The sequence below is a fragment of the Patella vulgata genome, chromosome 3 (assembly GCF_932274485.2).
Source record: "Patella vulgata chromosome 3, xgPatVulg1.2, whole genome shotgun sequence".
Taxonomy (NCBI): Eukaryota; Metazoa; Mollusca; class Gastropoda; family Patellidae; genus Patella; species Patella vulgata.
Window position 1 is genome coordinate 174637 of NC_065881.2, and position 14302 is coordinate 188938.

At 37.4% G+C, this 14302-nt stretch overlaps 1 protein-coding gene across 2 annotated transcripts in view; it reads left to right on the forward strand.

Annotated features, from left to right (window-relative positions):
• The window catches only part of LOC126816845 (hillarin), a 55373-nt gene that overhangs the window by 893 nt on the left and 40178 nt on the right, over positions 1 to 14302 (forward strand). The gene's annotated exons all lie outside the window — the stretch shown is intronic.

Below are 14302 nucleotides of genomic sequence, written 5' to 3' on the forward strand. Positions count from 1 at the left end.
ATGTTTAGTTTCAAACCATGGTCTGGTTGGCAACAGATCTGAACAATGTGCCAATAGTGGTTTTAAACTAAACATTAAATACAAAAACTTCTGCTAAAACAACAAAACTACACGATATTCAACTTGTAATCAATGGTAGACAAAATTAATGTATACAGACAACATGCAACAAAAATAAAATATACTATTCAAAAAAAGTAGGGGATATTTGATTTTTAAGTGTTATTAAAGTCACCTAATGAAACTGACGAAGAAACAAATGACAAAATGAAATGAAGTTCACATTCATCGATTTATTCCAAATGATCGTTAGACTAAGTAAGGCACAGACTGACCATTATAAGGGTAAAATGATACCCGGGGTCAAACAGCAAAGTTACCACAGCATCACAACCAAGTCAGTAACGGGTAAATCCTCCTCTGTTTGCCAAACAAGCATTGATCCGACGTGGCATACTCCTAATGAGACGTCTAAGGTCATTTTGGTCCAGATTGTCCCATTCCTGTTGCAACGCAGCAGCAAGTTCTTGGACATTGGCAGGACGTTGTTGACGTTGACGTAACCTCTGTCCAAGCATGTCCCAGACATGCTCGATGGGGGAGAGGTCGGGACTCAGTGCTGGCCAAGGTAATGTGGTGATGTTCTGTTGTTGGAGGTAACCTGTAACGATCCTGGCCCTGTGACATCTTGCGTTGTCATCCTGGAAGATGAAACGGCGGCCATGACGTCGTGCGAACGGCACAACATGGACTGCCAAGATGTTGTCCCGGTAGTACTGGCCTGTAACACGCCCTGCAACAACATGTAAAGCCGTTCTTCCAGCAACAGTGATGCCTCCCCACACCATAACAGAACCACCCCCAAATCGATCATGTCTGATGACGTTAACGTCTTGGAAGCGCTCGTTTCGACGACGCCACACCCTCCTACGTCTGTCCAAAAAATCAACAGTGAACCTTGACTCATCTGAAAACATCACATTGCTCCAGCGTCGATTATCCCAGTGTTGACGATCCCTACATCAACGACGTCTTGCCTGAATGTGATGATCTCTCAAACAAGGGATCACGCGAGGACGTCAGGCGCGAAGGTGACCCCTATGCAGTCGATTCCGAATCGTCTGGCCACTCACTCTCACTCCAGTGTCTGTTTGAAGACGAGCGCTGATCTGATTTGCTGTGATGACACGATTTCTCAAGGCCAAGGTACGGATAAATCGATCCTGGGCTTGAGTTGTCGCCCTTGGTCGACCTGAGCGTGGTCTGTCCTGTACAGATTGTGTATCACGGTATCTGGACCATAGCCTGCTTATAACAGACTGAGAAACATTCATCGTCCGCGCCACAACTGCCTGTGTTGTGCCGATCTGTAGCATGCCAAGGGCACGTAACCTTTCATTTTGGGTAAGCCGACGCATATCAAAATTTGTTTTCTGGTCACTAAAACAATTAAACTGATGTTTCCACCCTGGAATTCAATGCCACAATGACTGTAACATTCAAAGTCAGAGTCGTGCAAATCTTGGGTTGGACCCCCATGATGATCCCAAGCATCACATGCATTCCATGCGGTAGCTATTGGTGCGTTTGGGCGTCACATGTAACTGGAAATGTTTCTTCTGTTAGGTTCTATAGTGACTTTTTTCGTAGTCATTTGCATATTTTAGTATTATGCCCCCAAAATCAAATATCCCCTACTTTTTTTGAATAGTATACTAGAAAAACTTAAAACCAGTTATAAAAATAGTGTTATAATTCCAGAGATGTATTAGTTTCACCTCAGCATAATAATAATGAATAAATCACCAGACTTATATAGGGATATCAAATAGTTATTTATCACCTCAGAGTCATTGTGATAAATTTAAAAATTTGTGCTGAATCCCGGAGATATCCTTTTTTTTTTACCATGGTTTATTGCTTGTAATTCCCAGGTCATAAAACAAGTACGATGTTAAGTACTGTAATCTTCTATTATTAGGGGGGGAGGGTGGATGGCCGAATGGTTAGCATGTGCACGCTGTATCATAAGGTCTGTCATTGAGTCAATTGCCATGGTTGTACGCGACAAGGAGTAGGATTACATGTCCAACCTCGTGGGTTTTCTCCAGGTCCGATTTCCTCCCACTGTAAAAGACCCCTACACGCAAGCAAATTATTGAAATAAAATTCAATCATGTGTTAGTCCAGAAATGACCTTGTTTGTGTCGAGTAAATGTTAAACCCCATTTCTCTCTCTCTCGCCTTACTTTCTCTGTCCTTACCTCTATGCTATTAGTGTACTGTCATCTGGCATATTATGTTACATTCAGGCCTTATAGACATCATCAAACATGTTCTAAACAAATAACCTTTTATTGTAAAAATATTTTCTTTCATAATATACATATATTTAAGTAAACTAATTGTAATTATATTGTTTTGTTGAAGGGAGATGGGGGATATAGGCCTAGCCTGTTTACTAATAGTAATTATCTTGTTTTGTTGAAGGGAGATGGGGGATATAGGCCTAGCTTGTTGCTCCATCAGATTCTTATTGAATAAAATATAGTTTAAAAAACAAGTCAGATATCACAAAGGCCCTGTAATTATATTCACTAATGATGATATTTAGATCAATTCTAAAACTTAGTGCACTATTTTGTTGCATGGTAAACAATGAATCGACACAAACTGTTTTCATTATTGGTTTAATAACATTTTAACAATTTTAAAGTACTTTTCGCTCATCTGGTAGCTTTTCAAAATAATGTCTATATAAATCAGTGTTGTTCATGGCCAGACCATAAAATAACAATTTGTCACTATTTATTATATTTAGATAATTTGTATAACACAGTGCATAATGAAACTTTGTCTAATTTTCTATGGGGACTAAATAAAGTTATTAGGGGTATATATAATGTTGGAGATATATCAAGTCATAAATAACTATAAAGTTATTAACTGGTATATATAATGTTGGATATATATCAGTTTATCCATGGTGTCATAAATAACTATAAGATATCAGTTTATTATCATGGTAAAATTTCAATTTTACACAAGAGTGATTTGATTCACAGGACCGTGTGTTTATTAATAATGATATACACGTACTTTAAAGTCATTGATTGTCATTCACAGGATTGTGTGTTTATATACACAAGCATGATTTAATTCACAAGATCGTGTGTTTATAATTAACGATATAGTCTAAAGCTGCTGATTGTCATTCCAGGGATTTGAAAAATTTTATGTCCAAAGATAAAATCGATCTAATAGTTTAATTAACTGTGTCGAAAAAAACTTAAATGAACCAAACACACCATTAATCCAGGGATTTTAAATTTTTTTGTCCAGATATAAAGCCAATGTAGTGGTTTAATGAATTGTGTGGTTACTGTGTCGAAAAAAACTTTAATTGTATCAAACAAACCTTTAATATATTGACAGTTAGAATTTGATCAAGAATTGATGTCAACGCTGTTGTATGAGCAAATCTTCCAACTCCATGACATATTCCAGTCTTTATTAGCCCAGTTGATGCAGAAACGTAGGATGTTAAACCCCATCACAATCATAGTCGCAAAAAGACTGACATATAACAAAACTGTAATGAGGGTGTTGAAAAGACGTAAAATATTGTTCTATTTATTTATCAGAAGTACAACAGATACATGTAATTGGGAAGTTTAATCCTGACTACTTAACGAGAACCTGTTGATGTTTTCCATCAGTCAATATGTCTTGTTGATCAAGTCTATTCACAGGATCAATATCTGATTATAAAGTCTTATTATATATGTACATGGCAGACGTGACTGTAAACGACCAGCTAACAAATGTCATCCTTTAGTACATATTGTGTGTGTCCATGTGTACGTTATATAATAATACTTTTAGTTTTGTTAGTCCCAGAATGACATAGTTTGTGTCGAGTGGACGTTAAACCCCATTTCTATTTCTCTTGTTTGAAAGAAGGAGAAGAAGATAAATTGTTTTCAGTACTCTAGAAACCTTTATCCTGTAACTAATGTTCAATGTGAGTGATATGAATACATGTAACTATGGTGCCCCCCCCCACCCACATGCTGATATACGATCCGGTCAGGGATATATAGGTACCTTTTCTTTTAATATTATTTAAGGAACAGGGGTAATTAATATTTACCAAGTGTTGAAAGGTTACACATAAATGGTAAAAGATCCCTTGGCAGTTGGAACATAACGAAGAGTAGAAAAAAAACACCACTAAATTTTCCTAACAGCACACTTCATGGCGTATGTCTGTCTTCATTAGACTATAGATGGTGCTGAAAAGTATGATGGAAAAAACCCATTTTATTTGTTTTTCCGCAGATCTGACAGGTCTAATAAACTAGTAGAGTTTATAAAAATTGAATATATTTTTCACAATTTCATTTTATAAACTGTGACGATTATGTGTAATTACTGTTGTTACTATTAATACACCGTAGCTATACAATACATAAATACTGTCTGGTATAAAATAATACACAGTAGCTATACAATACATAAATACTGTCTGGTATAATAATCATTTTAAAGGAGTTAAATCTCTTTCTTTAAAACCTAAAATGGATGAAAATCATTGTGACTTGCTGAATATTAATACAACTCCAACACATTAACGCGTAGATTTCAAAAGCTATTAAGGAGAAGGGAATGAGTGTAATTAATTTAATTTGATGTAATACAGGTTCATCATATCGTGTATAAACCTCCAGGCGTATTGACCAGCTGTAATTTGTGGGAACATCCAATAGGATTAGGTATTTATAAAACTTTAAAGAGTCTAATCATAAGACAAAAATTGATATTAGAGATAAATTATGTGATAACTAAATCTTAATCACATTGTATGGCGTATGTGTGTCTTCTTTATCTTTACATCTAGAGTTATGGTTCTTGTGTCACTTTGTTGAGTCTTGTGTTTTGTGGAAATGAAGTGTTATGAGGGATATTCTGCCAGGGCAGCGGTGTTTTTGCCTAATCTTCTTCGTATTCCAACTACCAAGGATTCATTTACGTGCATGCCAACGTGTATAAGGGACTTGGGCTTTTTCGTACCATCTGAACGACAAGGGACTTGTTTTTTTTCACACATCTGAATGACAAGGGACTTTGGTTTTTTTCGCGCCATCTGAACGACAAGGAATTTGAGTTTTTCGTACCATCTGAACGACGAGGTGAAACTAGGATGGAGGACCCTAACACATGCATTGATCTCATGACCTCCTGTGGCTCCCAACACATGCATCAATCCCATGACCTCCTGTGGCTCCCAACACATACATCAATCCCATGACCTCCTGTGGCTCCCAACATATGCATCAATCCCATGACCTCCTGTGACTCCCAACAAATGCATCGATCCTGTGACCTCGTGTGACTCCTAACACATGCTTCTATTCCATCACCGTCTATGGCTCCCTATTTTTGTTAGTGAATAAATTTTCTATAACTAGTCTTCATTTAGGTGCAGATCTGGAGAATGTTAAAACCCATTTCATTTCAATAACCATAATACTAGATCTATAATAACCATAATACTAGATCTACAATAACCATAATACTAGATCTACAATAACCATAATACTAGATCTACAATAACCATAATACTAGATCTACAATAACCATAATACTAGATCTACAATAACCATAACCATAATACTAGATCTACAATAACCATAATACTAGATCTACAATAACCATAATACTAGATCTACAATAAACAATAAGTCATCCATTTCACTGTCTCACTGATCCATAGATAATATCAACCAGACTCCTGTAATACATGTAGATAAGTATAAACTGTAGACTTGTTCATCCTGCCCACATCAAGATATGGAAGTAAATGTTTCCAAGCATGTGTTGTGAAATGAAATGGGGTTTTATCTCCCTACTTTTATGTTATGTATCTGTTAGGGTTAGGGCCTGGCTCATAACAGAAAATTTTGCATTTCAACGCACTCTTTATCAAATTCCAACTGTCAGTGGTGTAGGACAGAGGGCCTGACCAGGGACATCGTACGGTGGTGTAGGACCGAGGGCCTGACTAGGGACATGTATAGTCGTTCAAATGGGACAAAGAACTGAGGTCCTGTGTACACAATGGTGTGCACATTAAAGAACCATTGAGTAGGCTGTAGTTTTCATCCAGGCAAAATTCCCCGCTCAGCACATTATATGGCGTATACCCGTCTTTCTTAGCCAGTCAGGGCAGAAAAGTAGGACATTAAACTCTATTTCATTTCATATACATTATACTTGAAAACAATCTACATACCATACGATATGAATAAATATATATATATATACACTATATACCTGTACTACATATAGATGGATATATCTACCTGTACTACCTGTACACTATAATATACCTGTACTACATGTAGATAGATCGATATACCTAAAAACGATCTACATATTTTTCATGATGGGGGGTGGAGTAGAAAACTTGAGTTTACAACCACATAACATCAGATATTTTAGGCCACAACAAATTGATTTGTGATTTTGTTCAGAAAAGAAAGATTTAAAATGAAAATTTTTTAGAGTTTAAAAGGTAATGAATGAAATTTATTAATATGAGTTCTCCTCCTTTGTACCAGTTCAACATTCAGTGCTGTACTTGATATATCGACCTTTTAGCTTTTACAGGCCTGTCTCGTAGTTTTAGCTTTTACAGGCCTGTCTCGTAGTTTTAGCTTTTACAGGCCTGTCTCGTCAATTTAGCTTTTACAGGCCTGTCTCATCGTTTTAGCTTTCACAGACCTGTCTCGATGTTTTATCTTTTACAGGCCTGTTTTGTAGTTATCTTTTAGTTTATCCCCAATAAATTCAGGGTTTGAGAAAGTTCCAACATGGTTTCTCCCTATACATGAAAGTGGTGCAGGAAGGATGGGGTGTCTGTCCCCTATACATGAAAGTGGTGCAGGAAGGAGTCTTTGACAATAAGTGGATGAATAATTGTGAGGAGAAATGTGTTTTTAATGTTGAATTCTGTGAAATAGATATTAAGATTGTGTTGGCCTTATCAGTAGATGTAGGTAAGCAGAAGAAATCACCAGTCAGTGGTGGTATATAAACGACAGGCAGTGAATCAGATGAATGATAAAACACATTATATCATGTTAATAAACAGCTTGGTACAACTCATAGCTCTAGTGTATATTGTTAAAACTGATCTATCTCCCTCAGTATAATATCTGGCTATACATCTCTAGTGTACTGTAGAGATTCTAGGTGGTACATTGTTGAAACTGGTCTGTCTCCATCAGAATAATAGCTGGCTATACACCTCTAGTGTACATGTAGAGATTCTGTAAAATTTGTCTATATGCTGGTTTTAAAGTAAATCTCTCTCTCTCTCTCTCTCTCTCTCTCTCTCTCTCTCTATCTCTCTCTCTCTGAAATTTTGACCTGCAAATACATTATATATTTCCACAGTGGCAAAGTCTTGTGCAAGACGTGTGCAATCAATTCCTGGATAAACATAATGAATTATTAATGGAATAGTTTTAAAAGTAGATGTTGATATGAAATGTTTTAACATCATCCAGGCCGGGATAAATTATATGAATAATTACATATAGTACAATAAAAATAGAGGAAATGATAAGTGTTATCACATGTTCTAAAGATAGGTTGCCAGGCAACAATTCACTCCACCTCACTGACTGCTAAATTGAACAAAACACTAAATCCAATAGGAATTTTCCCAGCTCAGCATCTCTGGTGGAGCTGAATACAAAACATTGTAGAAATTTAAATTTGACATTAATGGTCTGTACAAGTGACAAGTGAAGTCAAGCATTTAAATGAAAAATTATCACAGGACCTTTGTGAAATTAATCATTTCTTGTGTTAGACATATAACACGGGGCTCATTCAGGGTTGTGGAACTTTGGTAACTACATGGACATGTATAGCATGTATATAAAAGTTTGGAGAGAGAGAGAGAAATGGGGTTTAACGTCCATTCAACACAAATTAGGTCATTTTGGGACTAACATGGTTCAATTTTATTTCAATAATTCGCTTAGAGGGGTCTTTAGCAGTGGGAGGAAATCGGAGGACCCAGAGAAAACCCACGAGGTTGGACAGGCAACCCTACTCCTTGTCACGTACAACCGGGGATTCGAAACCACGCCAGTTGCTAACCATTCAGCCATTCAACACCCCCCTCCCAAAAAAGTTTGATGTAAAAATATTGAAAAACTTGACTTTCACTCTGTATTGTGGCAAGACTTTATGTATCAGGTGAAGAAAATTTAGTCAGGTGGGTATCTTAATTTACACATTAAAATGTGAACTCCTTAAGTCAAAAAAAAAGTTGGATGAGGGTTTGTATTAGCAAAAAAAAGTCTACATTGTTTTATCTGAAATTATGGTTTCGTTAATGCACTAGAGTCATTATAGTGTTGATGTTTCTGTAACAACACAGCAGGGGCAGATTAAAACTGGGAGGGGTCTGACTGGGTTGCAGCCAGGAGCCCCCAAATTTAGGCTGACGTTTCTATAACAACACAGCAAGGACAGATTAAAACAGAGAGGGGTCTGACTGGGGTGCAGCCAGGAGCCCTCCAACAAAATATTCTACTGATGATGCAAGGGCCCCTGTAACATTTTCAGTTGGAGGCCTCATGCAAGCTAGGGTTTAGGATTAGGGTTGTCAGGGTCGTCATGCCCTGACACACACAGTAGCTGTATAAATTCATGTTATCAATCTAGTTGTAGTTATATGATATTTATTGTAAAGAAATCAGTTGGAGTCCCGAGTCTTACTGATATTACTTGATGTATTATGACTCACCATGATTCAAGGGTCCATCCCACATGTTTTACAGGTTAGGTGTTGATTCAAGAAGGTTTAAAATAGCTGCAATATTGTACATCGCGTATTGTCTTGTGCACAGCTACAATTCATGCACCCTTCAAGGCTTTGTGCAAGTAAAAATAAGTTCAAATGCCAAATTTTCAACACAAATTGAACTAAAGCAACATTTTCAATTTTGTCCCAAGCCAAGAGGTCATGTCCCTTTAAAATGAGTTTGATATTCCCTAGTTTTTTAATTATTATTGTATGTCCCATGGTATATCTGATATCTTCATATCTGAGTGATTATTTGTAATGGTATCTTGGTGCTATTCTATTTGTGGTTTCTAAATTATTGTTGTACATCGTATTTAGTATGATACCCCCTCCCTCCCCTGATAAACCTTGACTTAAAAGAAGTAATAATATCTAGGTGTTAATAGAGAATTTTTTTGTTAGCTCGTTGGTATGTTTAGCTATAAATCAGGATAAAACAGTGATCTGGCTAGGGTTATATCAGGTTTATGGATCCGATGGATGTCAGCTGTCTTTAATACAGCGGTGTGCTAACAGGAAGGGGTAGAGGGATTAACAGACCCAGACATCAATTTCTGGGGTGTGGGGCAGAGAGAGTGGCAGCTCCAGGCATCCATTTCTGGGAATTTGGGGCAGAGGGAGTGACAGCTCCAGGCATCCATTTCTGGGGGTTAGTGTTCACGAGAGAGGGGTTGACAGCCCCAAGCATCGATTTCTGGGGGTTAGTGTTCACGATAGAGGGAGTGAAAAAGGGAACAAAAGAGAAAAAACTCCACTTGACACAAACTAGGTCATTTTGGGACTAACATATCCAATTTTATTTCAATAATTCGCTTTAGCAGTGGGAGAAAACCCACAAGGTTGGACAGGTGACCCTAATCCCTGTCACGAGGTTGGACAGGTGACCCTAATCCCTGTCACGAGTTTGGACAGGTGACTCTACTCCCTGTCCCGTGGTTGGACAGGTGACCCTACTCAGTGTCACACGGTTGGATAGGTGACTCTACTCCCTGTCACAAGGTTGGATAGGTGACTCTACTCCCTGTCACAAGGTTGGACAGGTGACTCTACTTCCTGTCACAAGGTTGGACTGGTGACTCCACTCCCTGTCACAAGGTTGGACTGGTGACTCTACTTCCTGTCACGTACAAGCAGGGAATAGAGACCACCACATTGACTCAATAACACCTACCCGTATATATCATCTTATCTGAGATCAACAAGGTGACTAGACACTCCCTTATGTATTTATTTAAATTTAAATGTTTTCTATGATGATAAGACTTTAAAATGATATGAGATATACAAATATAAATTGTCTTGATATTGTATTACATTGTGCACAGTTGTTAAATGTATTCAACCTAATCAAAGAATGGGAGTTTAATGTCATGTGAACAAATGCCGAAATTACAGACAATGTACTGCTATTTTTTCTATGTTTATTTGTGCAAAGCCAAATAGGAGAATTTTGTCTGGATGGCAGCGTGGCTTCCATCAATTTTTTACTACCAAGGCTTCTTTTACAGGTGTGTATATACAGGTGGACAACTAAACAACACTTGTCAACATCACTGGACCTAACCCTGACTTGTATTCTTACTAGACAACACTTGTCAACATCACTAGACCTAACCCTGACTTGTGTTCTTACGGCATTGGAAGTAAATACATATATAAAATGGTGTTATGTTGCATTTACATAACACAACAGATATATGATATAAATTATGAATTTAGTAATTGAAAGATGACAAGTGATAGAACTGATATGTAGTTTATTTAGTGGACTATTTAATGATTGAGATGGTTGAACTTAAGTTGAACAGGAAGAGGATATAATTTATATAATACATGTCTCTCTACTTTAAAATACATCAAATATACATATCTGTTATCTTTATATAAAGGTCAAGCCACGACCTATTAGTTTGGACAAACAAGTTGAGATACACCTGTCACCTGTTCACCCAATGGGGGGGTGGGGTGACGGTGACGGGGAGGATGGCTGAATGGTTAGCGTGTGCGGGCTATATCATAAGGTCTGTCATTGAGTCAACTGGCGTAGTTTCGATTCCCAGGTTGTACATGAGAAGGAGTGGGATCACCTGTCCAACCTTGTGGGTTTTGTCCAGGTAGTCCGGTTTCCTCCAACTGCTAAGAACCGTATGTTAATCCCTAAATGACCTAGTTTGTGTCAAGTGGAAGTTAAATCCCATTTCTCTCTTTCTTTCTCTCTGTTCCCAGAAACACAGTACCTTGGTTTTTCATCCCATCGGAATGACTATACACCTTTCCCCTTTAGGCCTCCGTCATGCACTAACAAAGGGAAACTATGCTTGAAATCTGCAAAGAACTTTCTTGGCCAGAACCGGGATCGAACCTGGCAACTCGTATTTAGTGTGAGTGGGTGCTGTACTCAATGAGTCACAGTCACAGTCACAGAACCTAAATCAGATTTAATTACCCCCTTCACGTTATGTCCAACAGAGGATTTAATTACCCCCTTCACGTTATGTCCAACAGAGGGTTTTGTGGAGTATTTCATTGAAGTTGACGTTGAAATGTTGATGGTTTTATTGTGATTTATAGGTTTATTATGTTATTTAAGATAAGAGAAAAGAATAAATCAGGTTTAGGTTACATGTAGGTGTATTTACCTGGTTTACCTGGTCACAAGGTCAGGTATAGTATTAATATATACAACCATACCTATAATATTGTCCACTTGATATAACATGAATTACACATTAACATATTCACACTAGAACTCTCACCACACATTAATTTATACTTTTCTTCTTCAGGAATGCCCATGAAACTATTGTATTGTTATTTAAAAACCCAGGTGGCAGGGGCTGTTGAGGGAAGGTTGGGAAGGAATTTAAAGTGGAGTGGGGAGGCAGTAATTTAAAAAACCCAAATTATTGATTGCTCTTCTGAAAAACTTTAAGTTTTACATTTTCAAGTTTTGTCATTCTGAATAAAACATCGTTCACACAAGTCAAGTGGCTATACATGTATAGTTATGTAGGTTTATCAGAATCTTAAACAGCTAGAAATTATATTGGTTTTATCTCAGAATGTGATACTCATTTTATAAATTAATTTATACACAAAAACTTTTAATTTTGTTTGTTTATGCCATGTTGATTAACTGACAGATAATTTCTCCAACTGGTCAATTTCACCACCAGTTACTCATAATATTATACATAGAACGAGGAGACAAATTAATTTATTCTGACAAACCAAGGTCAAAGGTTAATTATGCATGTGTATATTCAGATTATGAGAAGAAGTAATGAAATTCTCCCACCCAAAATATGTTCTAGATTGGGAATTATTATTTATTATTTGTTATAATAAACACGCTTAGAGAGAATCTAGCAGGACTGGAGTTTGATTGGTCGTTTATTGAGACGGAGATTGTCTAAGATAATAACAACATCTGATGGAATTACTCCTGATGCTATTTATAGTAACACTCAAAACATATGTAACGCTATTCTTACTAAATATATCTACAGGGTGTGATGACCTTGACCTTTTGCAGTACAAGGTCATTCGGCAGCACCTCATGTAACCTTAGCCATGTGTTTATTATTAGATGGGTTGATGGATGCGGATGAGGATGGAATTTCTCTTTCAACATTCTACAATAAGCTTTTTTATCATGGCTAAAATATATTACAATATAAACTTGTTATACTAGAGCTAAACCATCTCTAAACAACATTTACAACTGTTGCTAAGATTAACTAATAATGGTTTCCAACAAAACATGGTCTACAGGAGTTGAGAGAGATGGGGCTTGACATCCACAGACACTGACTAGGTCATTTTAAGACAACATTGTATATCTTAAATATGTTGTTGTATATGTAGGGATCTTTAGCAATGTCAGAAACATGTGAACTTCACAAGGTTTGTCAGACGACCCTGCTTCTTGTCAGATAGAGGGCTGGGATTATAAACCTTCCACTTGACTCTTTCACATATACATGTATATGATATAAAACACACACAAAAAGCCACTCGGACACGACCCCCTCAAAGTTATATATTTAAACAGATTTTAATAAATGTAGTAATGGTTATTTTACACAGGTCTCTCTGTAGGAAACCACTTGACTTAAGTTCTGAAGTTCACAGGTCCGACCACATCAACAGTTTTTAATTCAAAAAGAATTGAATCAAATGTATATTATATTATATTAATTTCTCAAACTTTTCATGATTTTAGTCGAACTCTGTAGCTATTCAAACTTATATGGCATGAAGCCCTTGTATAAACCGAACTCCTGCTGGTCTATAGCTATTCAAACTTATATGGCAGGATGCCCTTGTATAAACTGGGCTCCTGCTGGTCTATGAAGCCCTTGTGTAAACCGAACTCCTGCTGGTCTATGAAGCCCTTGTATAAACTGGGCTCCTGCTGGTCTATGGCAGGATGCCCTTGTATAAACTGGGCTCCTGCTGGTCTATGGCATGAAGCCCTTGTATAAACTGGGCTCCTGCTGGTCTATGGCAGGATGCCCTTGTATAAACTGGGCTCCTGCTGGTCTATGGCATGATGCCCTTGTATAAACTGGGCTCCTGCAGGTCTATAGCTATTCAAACTTATATGGCATGAAGCCCTTGTATAAACTGGGCTCCTGCTGGTCTATGGCAGGATGCCCTTGTTTAAACTGGGCTCCTGCTGGTCTATGAGATTCTGGATCAGCCTCAATATAATTTAACCAAGTTTATTTATGGATTTAGTTCATGAAAAATTATGGACGGAATCATAGAAATTAAACAAGCTTTAATAGCTAAGTGATGACCGGGGGTTGGATGGTCGAATGATAAGCGCGTGCATGCTGTATCATAAGGTTAGTGATTGAGTCAACTGAGATGGTTTTGATTTCCCTGTTGTATGCAAGGTCGCCTGTTCTACCTCATGGGTTTTCGTTGAGTCCTCCGGTTTCCTCCCACTGCTAAAGACCCCTATGCGAATTATTGAAATAAAATTGAACCATGTGTTAGTCCCGAAATGACCTGGTTTGTGTCGAGTGGACTTTAAACCCTATCCCTCTCTCTCTCAAGTGATGACATTTTACCATCGAATCCTAAATATAAAAGTTGCGAAACCTCTCTAATAATATATTATTATAAAGCACTAGACTCAGGTGGGTGTGCTTATCCTTTCTAAAACACCTGATAATAGGTAGGTTCATCAATAAATTATTATATATAGTCACACTCACCCACCCCACCCTCCCATGTCTATCACCAACTTATATTAATCTGTTGACAGACTGTAAGATAACAAGAATTGTACAGGTAGCCAAATTCTGATCCATAATCAGATAGTATGGTGTGGTCTAAATCCTATCACACTCACCAGCATCTGGTTACTAGGGATATTTTTCTGAACTGACTAATGAAGACGGC